The sequence below is a fragment of the Delphinus delphis genome, chromosome 20, assembly GCF_949987515.2.
Source record: "Delphinus delphis chromosome 20, mDelDel1.2, whole genome shotgun sequence".
In the NCBI taxonomy this organism is placed as follows: Eukaryota; Metazoa; Chordata; class Mammalia; order Artiodactyla; family Delphinidae; genus Delphinus; species Delphinus delphis.
Window position 1 is genome coordinate 11,679,572 of NC_082702.1, and position 15,739 is coordinate 11,695,310.

Here is a 15,739-nt window from a genome sequence, read left to right on the forward strand (position 1 = left end):
AAGCAGGGCAGCAGGAGGCGTTCGCGATAGGTTTCCGCAGGCTGTGGGGAGTCGGGAACCCAACCGTGCATCTGCCCGCAGGTGAGGCGTCCGGGTCCACCACTGGGAGAATCGGTACCCGTGGACAGTGGTAGGACCGGCGGCAGGTCCTGGCCTTGCCCTGGAGCAGCAAGAGGTTTGCCAGGGGGCAAATGCGGGCGCCGTAGGTGGCTGGGGCGGAGGGAAGTAAGCGGTCCCGGGGCTGCTGGCTGGCCCTTCGCGCTGCGGCGCTCCCGGACCAGCTGTTCCCTCCGCGCCCGCCAGAGGGCGGCAGCGCCCAGCCAATGGGCCAGAGGGCGGGGCCGGTTGCGGAGGAGGGAGCCCCTCCCGCCGCTCCCAGTCCCCTTCCCCGCCCCCGCGCGCACACCTGCGAGGGTCACACAAAGGCGCCGGACTCCCGGCCCACGACGGCGCAGACAAAGGCGCGGCCGAGCCCGCTGCCCTCTTCCTCCTCCCCGCGCCCGGTCCGAGGCTGCAGGGCCGCCTGGAGCCTCCAAACAACCCACCTGCCCGCTGCGGGCCCTGCAGGACTCGCTGCGCCCCACGCTGAGGGACCCCCAAACCACGCACGCGCGCACGGACGCCTGGACTCTCATACACACGCTCAAGTATTTCTACACATGGACCCCTGCACTTCACACACACGTGTGGACATCCAGACACACGGAAACACTCCTCTGCGCACAGGCCCTAACACCAACGCTCCCGTGTACAGATCCCCCTCCTGTGCTCCGTCACGCGGACACACGGGCACAAGGACACATCTTCCCAAGTATGCCCAGGCATACCTCCTGGCCATGTGTGCCCACATTCACACCCACGCACACTCACGCACGATATAACACACAGGCAGACCTTCGTGAGTGCCTTTCTGCCTGTACACGGGCCCTGTGCACCCAGGCAGGCAGACCCACTCCACGGGGGGAATGACTGCGGTCCTCACATCTGCACACAGAGGGGGCAGTTCCCCCTCTAGCTACACTCCACAAGATTCCATACTGTAAAGGCCATTTCACTGAGGAGATCCAGAGACCATACAGCATCAGCTGGGCTGCAACTCAGACCTCCTGCCTCCTGGTCCACCTCTTTCCCACTCTCTCCCTCTCTCTCTGTCAGATGCAGGGTTTTTATACCGGAGGGTCTCCTTGGAAGCAGTCTGGTGGCAGTGGTACTGGGGGCCTTGTCTTGAAGTTGCATTGCCCAGTAAGCTCAGTTTTGATTTAGGATTTATGTTTTGGGGGACTTGGAAATGAGGGTAATAAGGACATTATAGCGGGGTGTGGGTGGAGCAAAACCCCACCAAAACACCCCCATGCTCCACCCTAGACATGGTCAACATCATCCAGGTCAGGAGCGAGCTCTGGGACATAACCCAAAGCGGGGAGAGAAGCACCACCCATTTCCGGTGCCGTCCTCCCAGGTCTGCAGCTGAGTGGCAGAGCTGGCGAAAGCCTTACACGCTTCCCCGTGGGGTGAAATCACCCCACCCCTCTTGCCTCCCATGCTGGCTCCACTGTTATCGCCTGTGGCAGACCAGAACTGAGTCCCTGAGCTGGAGTCAGGGCATCTTGAAGAAGGATGGGCCTGAGACTTCCACCTGCCCAAGAGAGGACAGAGGGGCAGAGTCTGGGCCACACTGGGTGGGTAGGGCCTGGCAGCCAGGAACGGGGAGGCCTGGGCAGGAGAGATGGTGGCCTCTCAGCTGGAGAAGAAGCCTCAGGCCATGCTGAGCAAGGCAGGTAGGGCCTGGGAGCTGGGGAGTAGCGGGGGCCACTAGGGGTGCAGGGAGCCTGGGAGGGAGGCAGCATAGGGGAGGCCAGGCTGGGCTCAGGGCTGGGCGGTAATTAAAGGAGACGCAGGGGGCTCCCCAGGGCCAGCGGGGCTGGTAACTGACACACGGGCCCCATTGCTCCGCTCATATTTCTCACCGGATCGATACGTTTGACTCCCGACAAGACAATAATCGCTTGTACGCGGCCAGCGAGTCGATCAAATACATTATTAGAGCGAGGTCCCCTGGGGGCCCGGCGGGGAGTTGGGGGGGGGAGCAGCCAGCCCACCGGGGACAGCAGAGTTGGATTCTTCACCCCTCAGGGCCCCCAGCCATGGCCTCTTCCTCTCGGCCGCCCCTGGGGACCCTCTCTGTGGCTTGGTTCCCCAGCCTCTTTCTGCATCCGGCGGTGTCTGGCGGCCTCTCCACTCAGCCCCCGGCTGCATCCTCACTCTGCGTGGGGACACAAGAAGCGTTTCCCCAAAGTGCTGCCTCATCTGCAGGGCTGTAACACGTGGGAGCTCAGAGAGGCCCCTCAGACCCCCAGCTTGGCAGGAGGTAAGGAGACTGGGTTGCCTGTGAGTCTCCAACTGGGCCAGAAGATGAACTTGAACCTAAAATTCATCGACATCAACCTCCCTTTGCATCTTAGCATTCGGCCTTCAGCAGAGCTCAGGTGAGGGCAGCCTCTAGGGAGTAGGGGGGTCGGGGAAAGGCTTCGGGACCCAAACACATAGGAAAGCAGGATGAGGGGTGGCAGACAGACACACAGATGAAAATATATCTGGTTGGCCCTACAGCAGGGCCATGCAACCCTCCAACAGGCCTCTGATACTATGGAATCAAACCCGGCCTGGCCTGCCCTGGCACTGCTTGTCCGCCTCTTCCTCATTTCTGGGCTTGAGCCTTCATTTCCTGTTTACACCCCTGCTTCATCCTCAGCCCTGCCCTCAGAACTGCTTCTCCAGTGGCCCTAAGTCAAGACCAAGCTATAACCACCCGATGTTCTGCTTAGGAGCACCCAGCATCCAGGGACTTAAAATGTTTCTTCTTCTCCATCGTCACCGTCATCATCAAAAGCAGCAGCATAACTATCTATTCTGTGCTAGTTGGGCCACTACATTATATCTAATCCTCACGACGACCCGAGGAAGTACGGGCTGTTATTATTCCCCTTCCACTGACAAATTAGAGCTCAGGGCCTCCCTGGTGGCGCAGTGGTTGAGAGTCCGCCTGCCGATGCGGGGGACACGGGTTCGTGCCCCGGTCCGGGAGGATCCCACATGCCGCGGAGCGGCTGGGCCCGTGAGCCATAGCCGCTGAGCCTGCGCGTCCGGAGCCTGTGCTCCGCAACGGGAGAGGCCACAACAGTGAGAGGCCCGCGTACCGCAAAAAAAAAAAAAAAAAAAATTAGAGCTCAAAGAGTTGAAGTCACTTGCCCCACGTGAGTGGTGCAGTCAGGATTCAAACCCCGCCCTGTCCTCCCCACAGCTCGCTCGTTCTCCACGCTGCCACGGGCCTGCTTAGAGCTTTGCGTACGCCGCATCCTCCGGTGGTCAGCTGGCAGCCACTCCCTGCTCACTCGGGGACTCCGGAATCTGCCCACAGCCCAACCCCCACAGCCCTTCAGCCTGTTCTTCGCATTCAGCAATGTGCTGGACCCCTGATCCACCAGCTCCTGGCTGAAGGTGGGCCAACACTTCCCTATTTCTTTCAATTCAAACATTTCCTACGTGTCCCTTATTGCCAAGCCGTGGGCTGGGGGCTGAGGACCTAGAGATGAGCTGGATCTAACACACACCTGCCCTCAAGGAGCTTACAGTCCGAGGGGAAGACTGGAGTTGATGAAAGTTTTCTGAGATTCCATCACTGGCTCAGTAAACATCCGAAAAACTCTAGTCAAAGGTGAAGCCCAAGACATAGAAGGGCCTCTCCTGCCACAGAAGGATTGGGAGGGCTCACGCTTGGGTGAGAAAGATCCAGGAAGGGTGCTATACATCCGACTTGAGGCTGGATTTGATGTTGTAGGTGGAAGGATTTTCAGCAGACAGTCTGTGTAAGGGAGATCCACCGGGGACTGGTGTGAGACCAGGCTGGTGGGAAGAAGTTGGAGGCAGGAGGGCCAGAGGGGAGGCTGGGACAGTGGTCCAGAAAACAAGAGAGAATGGGGCCATGAGGATGCAGATGAGAGTACAAATTCTAGTGAGAGTCTAGAGAACTTTAGTGAATCTGCAGGTGGGCAGCTGAGTGAGGTGTCTTGGTGGGCGCTCAGGCCATCACTGTTGGACAGCAGGAACACGGGAGCAGAGTAAGGGAAGATGCTTAGGTCAGTGCCGGGGTGGGGGGGGGGGCGGAGATCAGCAAGGTCTGTGGACCAGGAAGCTAGCAGATCTGAATAGATTCACATTGACAGAAACACTCCTCACGCATCTCCTGCCCACCACCAGTTTCCCAGACCCACCTGCGATCCCAGGAATTCACCTCAAGCAAGAAGAAATCAAGAAGCATCACGGTACGGCTCACAGAAGGTAAAAGTGAGACCAACCAGTCCCCACACAGAAACAGCCCACTTGGTGACCTAGGGCCAGCCCTCTGCACTGTCTGGGTCTCAGTTTCCGTATCTGAAAGTGGGAGGTGGGCTTGGAGGAGAACTTGAAGACTCCTTCCAGCGCTAACATTCTGGGGCTTGAGAGAAACAAGAACCCAGGACGGACTGCTGGATCCACTAAAGGCCACGGCCACACAGCCAGACGGAGGCAGACCCAGAGTCTCCCTGACCCCAAAGCCTGTGCTCCCCACCTTGGCCTGTACGCGTCTCAGACCGCAGGCTGTCGGAGAACAGGGTCTTTGGCCTCATCACCACAAACCCACCAGGACATCCGAAGAAGCCAAAGAAGAAGGTGGCTGGCCCTGGGACTCCCCTGATGAGGCTCTGCCCCTCGGCGCAGGAGCCGCCACCCACCCCCAGGCTGCACCCTCGACTCCAGCGCAGATCTCCCACTCGCCCAGCACCGCCTCTGCAGGCTCACAGCCACTTCTGTCCTCCCAGCGCAAGGAGCTGTCCAAAGGCTGAAATTCAAGAGCCCTCACCGTGGTCCAGAAGCCCTCCGGTAACTTCCCTGCAGCCTCCCGGAAAGCCCAGCCCCCTCACCACGGCCTCCAGGCCCCTGCAGGACGTCACCTCTCCCTACCAGAGCACTGCGTGCCAGCCACACTGGAGAAGGCCAAGTCTGCCCCCATCCCGGGGCCCTTGACCTTGCTGACTCCTGCCCTAGAACACTGTTCCCTAGCTCGTCCCTTTCCTCCGATCCTTCAGGACTTAGTTCAAAGGCTGCGTCCTCTGAGAGGCCCTCCCTGAGCCACTCTCCACGCCAACAGCCAGTTTTACTTTCTTCGTCGCTCTCTCTGGAACTCGGCTACTGTCGACTTGCTTTACTGTCTGTGTCCCGCTCTGAACTGCAAGCCCTCTGAAAGCAGTCCTTTCTTGTCTTGTTTCCTGTGGTATTCCCTTCTGAAATAATGCCTGGCACAGACTAGGTGCTTGAATCCTATTTGTGTGTTTTTAAAAACTGTGTATTTATTGATTTACTTTTGGCTTCACAGTATGCAGGATCTCAGTTCCCTGGCCAGGGATTGAACCCAGGCCCCCTGCAGTGGAAGCGCAAAGCCCTAACCACTGGACCACCAGGGAATTTCCAAATCCTATTTGTTGAATGAATAGATCCTTCCAGGCTCCCACAGCCCACAGAATGAAATCCAAGGCTGGCTTTCCAGGCTCAAGTGGATGTGGGCCTCTGCCAACCTCCACAGGCATATTGTCCCCAGAGCTCACCTTCTTCCTCTGTTCAACAACTTGGGTTCCCCTACGTGCCCATCCTCCATGCTTCCTGTGTTTGCCACCTCTACTGTACTCACCGCTACTGCCTCTGCTCAAATCTCCCCTCTCTGGAAGCCTTTTCTGGCTCCACCGGAGGCCCAATTAACAGTAATGGCCTCAGTCTTCCCACAGCTCAGGCAGCATCCTGGGATTAGCACTAATCATACTGCATTGAAATTCCTTCCCAGTGAGGCTGCCCCCACAGGGCAGGGCTGGAGGGCAAGGTGGGGTCTGATTCATTTTTGTGGAGTGGAGCCCAGCACTGGTCTGCATATAGGCCCACTTGAATGAGGACATCTGCCCCCGCAGACAGTGATATCTGTATGGGTGCATATAAGCACTGATCTGGGAGTCAAACATCTGAGAGTTTGGAAACTGGTTCGTCCATTCACTTGCTGTGTGACCCCGGGCAAGTGACTTCACCTCTCTGAGCCTCATGCTCCTCATCTGTGAAATGGGGGCAGTAACATGGGCTGATAGGAACTTCATTCATCTTTTTAGAAAAATAGTTCCCTGTGCTATACTGTAGGACCTTATTTTCATTAATCTTAAATATAATACTGACCACCATGCACAAGTTCAAAAAGTTCACAAAGTGTTTATCACATCAAGGTTTGAGGTAGAGAAAATCAGATGCCACCAATAGGACAGTGGCTAGATAAACTGTAGCATAGTCATACTCAGGAATGGGATGGGATCATGAAAGATAATGGAACTGATCTATGGATAAAGGACATGGAAAGTTCTCCAAGACACTGCTGCATGAAAAGGCAAGTTGTAGAATGATTTATACAACTTAATATCACTTATGTAAAACACATACCAAAACCACTATGTATTTTCTGTGGGTGCACAGGTATTGACAAATGCAGAGGAAAAGGTCCGGGGGGTAACTAATTAATGACAGCTACCTTTGGTGAGGGGACCAGGACTGGGAAAGCAGAAGGGACTCAAATGGGATTTTAACATTTTCTGTTACGCTTTTGGTTTTCAGAATGAGATTGTATTCAGGTTTTTTTGTTTGTTTTTTTTGTCTACGTTGGGTCTTCGTTGCTGCACGCGGGCTTTCTCTAGTTGCGGAGAGCGGGGGCTACTCTTCGTTGCGGTGCGCGGGCTTCTCATTGCAGTGGCTTGTCTTGTCGCAGAGCATGGGCTCTAGGTGCGCAGGCTTCAGTAGTTGCAGCACGCGGGCCCTAGAGTGCGTGAGCTTCAGTAGTTGTGGCTGGCGGGCTCTAGAACACAGGCTCAGTAGTTGTGGCGCACGGGCTTAGTTGCTCCGCGGCATATGGGATCTTCCCGGACCAGGGATCGAACCCGCGTCCCCTGCATTGGCAGGTGGATTCTTCACCACTGCGCCACCAGGGAAGTTCCCTATATTCCGTTTTTAAATAAAATTAGAATATATTAAGTGAGTTACAGGTAGCTAACTACAAAGAAAAGAAAAGGAACGATTATCCCCCAAAGTGAGGACAGAGGTTACCTCCAGCAGGGGGGTGGGGATAGGGAAGGTTTGAAAAGGGTCACAGGGGTGGGGGGTTCCTGGGCTCTGGCTCGCACAGACGTTCACTTGGTAAAGACTGATTAAAATGTACATTGATGACTCTTTCCTTTACAACTGTGCTTCCTGCAGGCAGAGGCCAATTCGCACGCGTTGCAGTATCATCTGCTCCCCACCCCCAATTCACGCCCAGAAGCCCATGTTAGGGTGCGCCCCGGTTGCAAGAGCTCTGAGGGGGCCGAGGCCGCTGTCCAGGGTACTAACGGCCAAAGCCTGGGAAGCCTCAGGGAGACCAGCCAAATAGGACAGCTTCAAGGCGCCTCATCCTAATCGGCCACTGCCCGCCTCTAATATGTCACCTCCCAGCACTCCTCACCGCTCCCTCACTTCCTCCAGACTGGCTTTCTGTTCCTGCAGCCCAAGCTCTGATGTGACTCAGGACCTTTGCTCTTGCCGCTGGCCTGGTACCATCTTTCCCCAGATATGCCCGTGGTGCGTGCCCTCACTTATTCCAGACGCCCGCTGACACGTCCTCTCCACACAGGAGTCTTTTGATCATCCCACCTCACACGGTCTTTCCCCTCCTCATCACTCTTCATCCTTTTACCAGGTAGAATTTTCTTCCAGCACCTGTCACTAACATTCGCGTTTCCATGTGTTAATGTGCTTGTTTATGATCCATCTTCCCCCACTTGAATGTTCACGCTGGGAGGACAGAGAGCGCGTCTGTCCTGTTCGGTTCTATCCTCCTTTTTAAAAGGGCCGCAGGTGCACAAAATTGCATTAATCATAATCCCCGGTTCCCGTCATACTCCCATCACTGGCCTGGGAAGAGCCCTCTTCCATTATTTATTTGCTTATTTATTTTATTTATTTTTAATAATGTGTTCATGTGAAGCCACCACTCGACATTCAGATTAGAACTGTGACAATAGTCACACTGATTCGTGCCTGACGTGTGCACCGCTGTGTCCCCTGTACTCGACACCTAGGAGGATCCGTTTGCTAAAGGAGAAGTTAAGGGGCACCATGCGAAAGAAAGATCACGGGAGCGCCCACCTGGCCTCACGAGCAGGTGGAGAAGAAATCAAAGGCCAGGCCCTCCGCTGAGCTCCCCTGTCCTCCCCGGTGTTCCCACCCCCTGCTCAGCCTGGCCAGAGCCTCTTCAAGATGATTCAATCCTACACCTGCACAGATGGCCCGCTGTGCCGGACCCTGTGCCAAGACGTGGAGACGCCGGGCAAATCAGCCTTGGCCACACCCTCGAGGATTCTCAAACCTCTATGCACTCCTCCTTCCCCGCTCCCCGGCTCCTTGATGGTCCCACGATTATCATAAGTTATAAGAGCAGCTAGCCGGCACCTGCTCTGTGTAGCCACGTGCTCCGTGCATCACGTCTTGGCATCTTCCCAACGATCCAATTAAGCAGGTGCCATTATTATCTCCTAGCTTTTCAGAGGAGCACCCTGAGGTGGGTCAGAGCCAGCAGGTCAATTCCAGAGCCCAGCTCTCCTTACCACCAGGCACACTGCCCGTGTTACACTGATCGTAGGCATCCCCTCGAAAATAGGAGCGGTCCTGGGCCGCCCGCATCTCTGCCAAAGCAACTGAGGATGATGGAAAAGGTGTCAACTTTGAAGTCACATAACAGGTGGTTAGGTCCCAGCCGCAGGGCTCAGGGAGGCATGGGAGTGGGTGGGAGGGGTGTCATGTGGCCCAGGTATTCTGTCCACGAAGGGCCCCATTAAATGAGATGTGCATTTTTGATTTCACAGTTGGGTGCCACTGCCAGACCATATCACCTGTAGGACGCTCTGAATTTTGTTTTAATGAATCCTGCAATGACCTTGTAAATATCAGCCAGTGCGGCATTTTGTTGTCGTTGCTCAGAGCACAGCCTGTAACTCCATTTTGGCCTTCTTTCATTCTGAGCATACTGGGAGGCTCACACATGAGAAGTGGCCTGGCCTCTCTCAGCCTCTGTGGAGCCTGCCGAGCCCTTGCTGTGTGACCTCAAGCAAGCCACTCAACCTCTCTGTGCCTCTTCCGGAATTGTGCGGTCTCTGGGCAACATCCCCAGAGGGCCCTGTTCCCCTAAACATTTATTCAGAGGAGTTTAACTTGACGGAATCAGGTTGACTCAGACCATATGAGACATAGTCCCTGCCATCATGGAAGCAAACTCTGAGCTCTGGACACTTGAAAGAAAGTGAGGGCTCTCGGGAGAAGGGTAGGTTTTTGGTGTGATAAACATTTACTGAGATGGCGACAAGCTCCTGGAAGAGCTCAGGGACAGGGAATCTAGTGCTGCTTTAGACAGTTAAAAGAGAAACCCTGAACTACGGTTAGAAACACTTTGCATGCATCTTTTCATTGAATGTCTTCCACACTCGACAAGAGAACGATTGTCACCATGCCCATTTTACAGATGAAAGAACCGATGCTCTGCAAGGTTGAATCATTTGCCTGGGACCCCACAGATGGAACCAGGATTAGCATCCAGGCAAGTGGACTCCACTTCAACCCCAGACCCCTGTGGGCCTCTTCCCTTTGGCTCAGCAGGAAACACGGGACTTGGACCTGGGCTTGCCGCCTGAGACATCCATGTGCTCCCATCCCTGACCCATGACGGCCTCCTGCCAACGTGAGCCGTTCCCTAAAAGCTTTCACATTGCTGGCCCACCCTGAGTCACAGCAAGTCTGGGCTGCATGCTGAACAGTGTCCCCGGGGCCCTGGTCACTTCTCCAAGCTCACATACCTTCAGACCCGCTCATTCCCTGCTCACCTCCTTCGTGGAGCCTCTCCAGGAAAGGCCTCTCCCTTACCTTCACGCATGACCTCTTTCTGACAATGGACTTCTTCTCAGTGCCAAAAACACCAGGCACTTTGAGGTTTGTGTGGAGAACACCAAATAGAACCCAGGGCTCTGCCTCCCAGAGATTTCCCCAGAGGCAAAGCGGCACCTGTCCGGTGAGGGGAAACCCCAGGTGTGTGCAGGGTCAGACCCTCGCTCTGCCTGACCAGCTGCATGACCTTGGATTGGCAACCTCACTTCTCTGAGCCTTGACGTCGGCACAATTCCAAAGGTTCTCCCCGATTCCTCCACTCCCCAGGCCACCACCATCTCTGGTCCCAGTGACATCAGCAGCCTCCTCTCTGCAGGTCTCTGTGCTTCCACACCTGACCCTGATAGTCTCGTCTGCTCCCCACACCCAGAGAGGGTCTTTCTGAAACAATCAGGCCGTGTCGCTCCCTCGCTTCAGACTTTTCAGGGGCCTCCCTGCTTTGGGGAATAAAACCCAAACCCCTTAGTCCGGGAACTCCCTGGCGGTCCAGTGGTTAGGACTCCGCGCTTTCACTGCCGAGGGCTCGGGTTCAATCCCTGGTAAGGAACTAGGATCCCACAAGCTGCACAGCGGCCAAAAAAACAAAAACAAAAACAAACCCCTTAATCCAGCCTACAGAGTCCTGTGTGATCTGGCCTCTGCTGACAGGTCTCCTCTCTCCCCCCCACCCCACTCTCCCCTTCACCTACCCTGCTCTGAGCCTCGCCGCCTCCTCAGACCAAGTTCTTTCCTACCCTAGGCCCTTTGCAGGTGCCGGTCCCTCTGCCTCGAAAGCTCCCTGCCTGGTTAAATCCTACTCATCTTTCAAGGCTCAGCTTAAATGTCTTTCCATCTCTGTGTTGGCTCCCTATTCTTGTCTCTCCTTTAGGGGACTTGATCGCAATTTCTCATTTTGCATTTAATCGATATTTACACTCAAAGATCTGCATCTCCTCTTAGTTTGTCGGCTCCATGGACATCAGCTGCACCAGTTTTGTTCACTTCTTTATCTCCAGTGCCCAATACAGGGGCCGGCACACAGCAAGTGCTCAGACAAATGAATTGTTTATGGGGACAAGGACCCGAGGCAGAGGACTTGAGTCTTCTGAGCCTCAGTTTCCACTTCTGCCAAATCAAGATAATAATGCCTCAGGACTTCCCTGGTGGCGCAGTGGATAAGACTCCGCGCTCCCAGTGCGGGGGGCCTGGGTTCGATCCCTGGTCAGGGACCTAGATCCCACATGCATGCCGCAACTAAGAGTCCGCATGCCACAACTAAGGAGCCCATGTGCCACAACTAAGGAGCCCGCCTGCTGCAACTAACACCCAGTGCAACCAAATAAGTAAATAAATAAATATTAAAGAAAAAAAGATAATAATGCCTTCTTTACAGGTAGTGAGGTGGTGAGGATCCCAAGAGACGATGAATATTGACGGTGCTTTGGGGAAAATGCTCTTCAAATATAAAAGCTCACAAGAGCTGGAACCTCAAGGATGGGCCAGAATCAGAGAAGAACAAGAGAGGAGGGCATGGCCATTTTTCAAGTAACTTTATCTGCCAGACATTTTACATCTCCTTGTTCACTGTCTCCTATGAGATGGTGGCACTGACCCAGAGGAGGAAATCAAAGTTCAGAGAGGAGAATCACCTTCCCACAGTGTCACAGCAAGTCCGTGGCAGAGCTGGGATTTGAACCCCTCACAGCGAGGCAGTCACGTTTCCCATGCACCTCCAACAAAACTTGACCCCTTGCAGTGTTTTGTTTTGTTTTTTTCCATGCCTAGTGGCATGCGAGATCTTAGTTCCCCAACCAGGGATCGAACCCGTGCCCCCGTGGCGGAAGCGCGGAGTCCTAACCACTGGACCACCAGGGAAGTTCTCTTGGTTCTTGACAACCATTTGTGGGTTGGACCAACGCAGAGGGCCTGAATGGCAGTCCTGGCTCTGCCAGTCACTGGCTGGTGATCTTGGGTGAGCCACTTCCCTTCCCCAAGCCTCAGGGTCCCCATCTGCGAAATGGAAATAATGATCACGCCTACCCCTTAGGGTGGCCAGGGGATTCGCCAAGAGCCCAAAGGTCGAGCGCTTAGCGTGCAGTGAGCGGTCCGTGAGCAGCTGCGACCTTGTTAATCTTCCACGTGCGAGAACAGCGTGAGCAAAGGTTCGGGGCACATCAGGGAGATGATGAGAAGCCGGTGGACAGAGGGTCACCAGAAAGGACCTCTCAAATGAGGGGCGTCTGGAACCAGACAGAAAGGGCCTCCCAAGTCTGCACCTGGCTGTTGAGGAGGGAAGAGGGAAGCTGTGGAGGGGTCTCCTGGTCTCCTTCCCCTCTCTACTCTACCAGAACCCTTCCTTCCTTCCAGGTTTCCTAGGCCTTGGCCAGAATCCCTCACACCTCAGTCACCGGCGAACCTCGTCTCCGTCCCAGGGCCCAGGCCGGCTCCAGCTCAGCGGGGCCCGGTCTTCCCTACACAGCCCACAGGGACCCTTCTCTCTTCTGTTAGTTGGAAAACGATAATCTGAAGATAATACCAAATAACTCGTAAAGGTGAAAAGTGAGAACTGTTTTAGGCATAAGCAAGCACGTGACATGCGAGTAGGTACATGTGTACATACATCATCTTTTAAACAAACTGCCCCTTCCCATGTGCCAGAGGGATCCAACACCGAGCTCTTTACCCCCTTGGCAAAGGGGTTGCTGTGAGACCCGAGGGGTGGGGGGATGCGGGTGCAGCGCGAATGCAGGGATTCGTTGACGGGTGGGTCGCTGAGTCCTCGGGGAAGGGTGGCAGCTTGGCAAGGAGACCTGGGGTCATCTCAGAATCCTCCTCCTCTGCAGTGTCCCCCAACTTCCCATGGATTCAACCCACGGGTGTCTGAATCCCTCTGCTCTTTCCCCCGCCACCCGCTCTGCCCCATCTCTGCACCCCTGTCCCCAACTCTGCCCCATCTCCCGGCCATCTCCCTCTCTCTCTCTCTGTCTCCTCTCCAACCTGTATATTGCCCGGGTCCTTCCTCACTTCCTCACTGGTTCCACACATATCTCCTGAACACCATCCATGTGGCAGACACTGAGCTGGGGACAAGTGAAGCCACCCCTGCCTTCCAGAGCTGACAGTGGAGGTGGCCCTGGGGTCTTGAGTCCATGCCCTCCGCCGCTCCCTAAAGCACCACTCTGGTGGGGCCACTCCCCTACCCAGAGAGGGAAAAGCTTGGCACCCTAGGCTCTCTCCGGCTTCACCTTCCCCAGCTGCCAGGAGAAGGGGAGAGGGCAGGCTTGCAGCCTTGAGATGCCTTGGTAGGGGCACCCGGGTGGAGGGGTGACCATGCTCCCCGGCAGAAGGATCCTGTCCCCCACTCCCTCCCCAGAGAACTCTGGGCCTTCAAGGCACAGGTTTTCCGCAGGAGGGGCCAGAAATGCCCTCTGAGCAGCGCACTTTTCAGGGGCAAACCAACGTTCAGAGCAGGCACGTGACTGGAGCAGAGCCACACAGCAAGTCTGTGGCAGACAGACAGGACCCAGCCCCAGTTCTCCAGCTGCATCTCTGCAGGTGTAGCCCCGGCCACCCTCCTCCCGACACTGGCACCCCCAAGAGAAAGAGAGAAGAGTCGCTGAGCTCTGTTCTCTGTGCCTTCTGCTGCCTCTCCCAGGACCTGGGCCTCTGTTTATTTCCCCAGCTGTGGGAGGGGAGGTAACCCAAGAGAGACTGCAGTGAGAGGGGCACGTGGGGGGACAGGCAGGACAAGAAAGTTCGAGGGAAAAGCATGCAGCCAGGCAGAGAAAGAGGGGTGCAGGGGAGGAATGACCAGGACTGTGCAGGTAGAACAGAGAGGGATGTGGAGATGCTTAAATCCCTGGAGGGAGAGGCAGCAATACAGGAGAGTCACACAGGGAGAGACAGAGACAGAAAGACGCAAAGAAAGAGAAACAGAGACGGGTAAAGTGGAAAGAGAGACAAAGAGAAAAAGAGAGAACAGAAAGTGGGAGGAGGAAGAACTGGCGGGGTGGGGCCGCCAGGACCTTCTGTAAATTGTTTCCCCGACACCCTCTCATCTGGCCCTCACACCCGCACTCCTGCGGGGTGTGTGGCGCGGTCCCCAGACCTGAAGGGGCTGAGGCGGGTATGTGGGAGCGGTGTCCAACCCCAGCCTATCTCTTTCCCCTGCCCCCAGCTGCCTCACCGAGGCAGGGGCCCAAGTTCCGTGTGCAAGGGGTAGGGCAGACCCTGGAGGACCTCGATGGGGCGCCCCGGGGGTCCCCCACCCGTTCTTGTCCCCTGCCTTCTGCTCCCCTGACTTCCGCCCACGCCTCCCTCAACCTGTGGCCGTCACCTCCCTGCCTGCCCACGCTGACACCCTCCTGTCCACCCCTGCGCCCCCACACCACTCATCCAGAGACCACCTCTCTGCTCGCCTGCGGGTTTGGGGTTAGGGAAGGGTGCCCAGCGGCCTAGCTAGGGAGGGGGCTGGTGGATTATCGAGGATGTACAGGACTGCGGCTGACATGGACCAGGCGGGAGAGGAGGGGGTCGTGGTGATGGACGAGGCTGATTCTGCGGTGTGGTGGGGGGGGCCGGCAGGAGACGGGGTGGAGGAGGGCTGGGGGAGGGGTGGTGAAGACGCGGGTTGAGGGGGGGCGCAGGACCAGGCTCACATTTGGCATTCAGGGCAGCTGACAATAAAAATGCTTTATTGCCAAGAAACTGGATCGATCGGGGCTGGAGGGGGCCGGCAGGGGGGACGCGGAGGGCTCAGCGCAGAGACCGGCGGCCGGGCCTCCGCAGCGACCAGGGCCCGAGCCGCCCTCCCCCCTGCGCCCCCCTCCTTGCCTCCTGCCCTTTCTCTCTCCTGCAGCCACCGCTTAGTTCTTATTATATTTTTTCTTATATATTTTTTCCCCCAGCTTCTCCTGCTCCTGTTATTTTTTTTTTTTCTTTTAATTTTTTAAAAAACTCGCTGCACTCCCAACGCCGCAGGCCGGGTGGGGGTAGGGTGGAGGCCTCTACTGAGGCCGGGCCCCAACCCATAGGGCGTCCAGAGCTGCCGGCTCCGGGGCTGAGCCCCACTTTGCTTCCACACACCCACCCCCCGCCCCCGTCCAATCAGGCTCCCCCCAGGATACGGGTGCCTATCTTCCCCTGCCCCTCATCCTAAGGGCCTTCGCCCACCCATGAAATGACACCCCCTCTGGTGGGCTCAGGGCCCTGGCTAGGCCTTCCTCCCCTCCCCCCTACCTGGCCCCCGCACACTCCCAGAGCCATTTGACTGATGGTCAGAACTGTCCGTCAAGGGGGCTCTGAGCCCCTGGGGACCCAGATGGGAGGAGGGAAGGGGAGAGGTCGAGGGTCAGGCCACGTCCCCTCAGCTCAGCTCTTTCCCCTCCCCCTTCCTAACAAAGGGAGCAGCGGCCTGACACTCGGGGGGGTGGGGGGTGACCTGGTACTGGGGGAAGCAGGGAGGAAAGAGGTTGTGGGGATGGCCGTGGGCAGGAGGCGGGGCTGGGGCCTGCCTGCCCCTCCTCTGCCCTCCCCCTCGGGTCAAGGCTAAGGTGATTCCTCAACCTCTCTCGGAGGCTGGGCTGGCAGGGGAGGAGGACCTGGACAGACAAAGAGCCGGAGCCCTGGGGAGTTGGATGCTGTGGGGACGCACCTGGGACCCAGGCAGTCCTGGCTGAGGGAGGGGCAGCAGACACCCCTCTGGCCTTGGTCTCACCCTCCGGCTGGC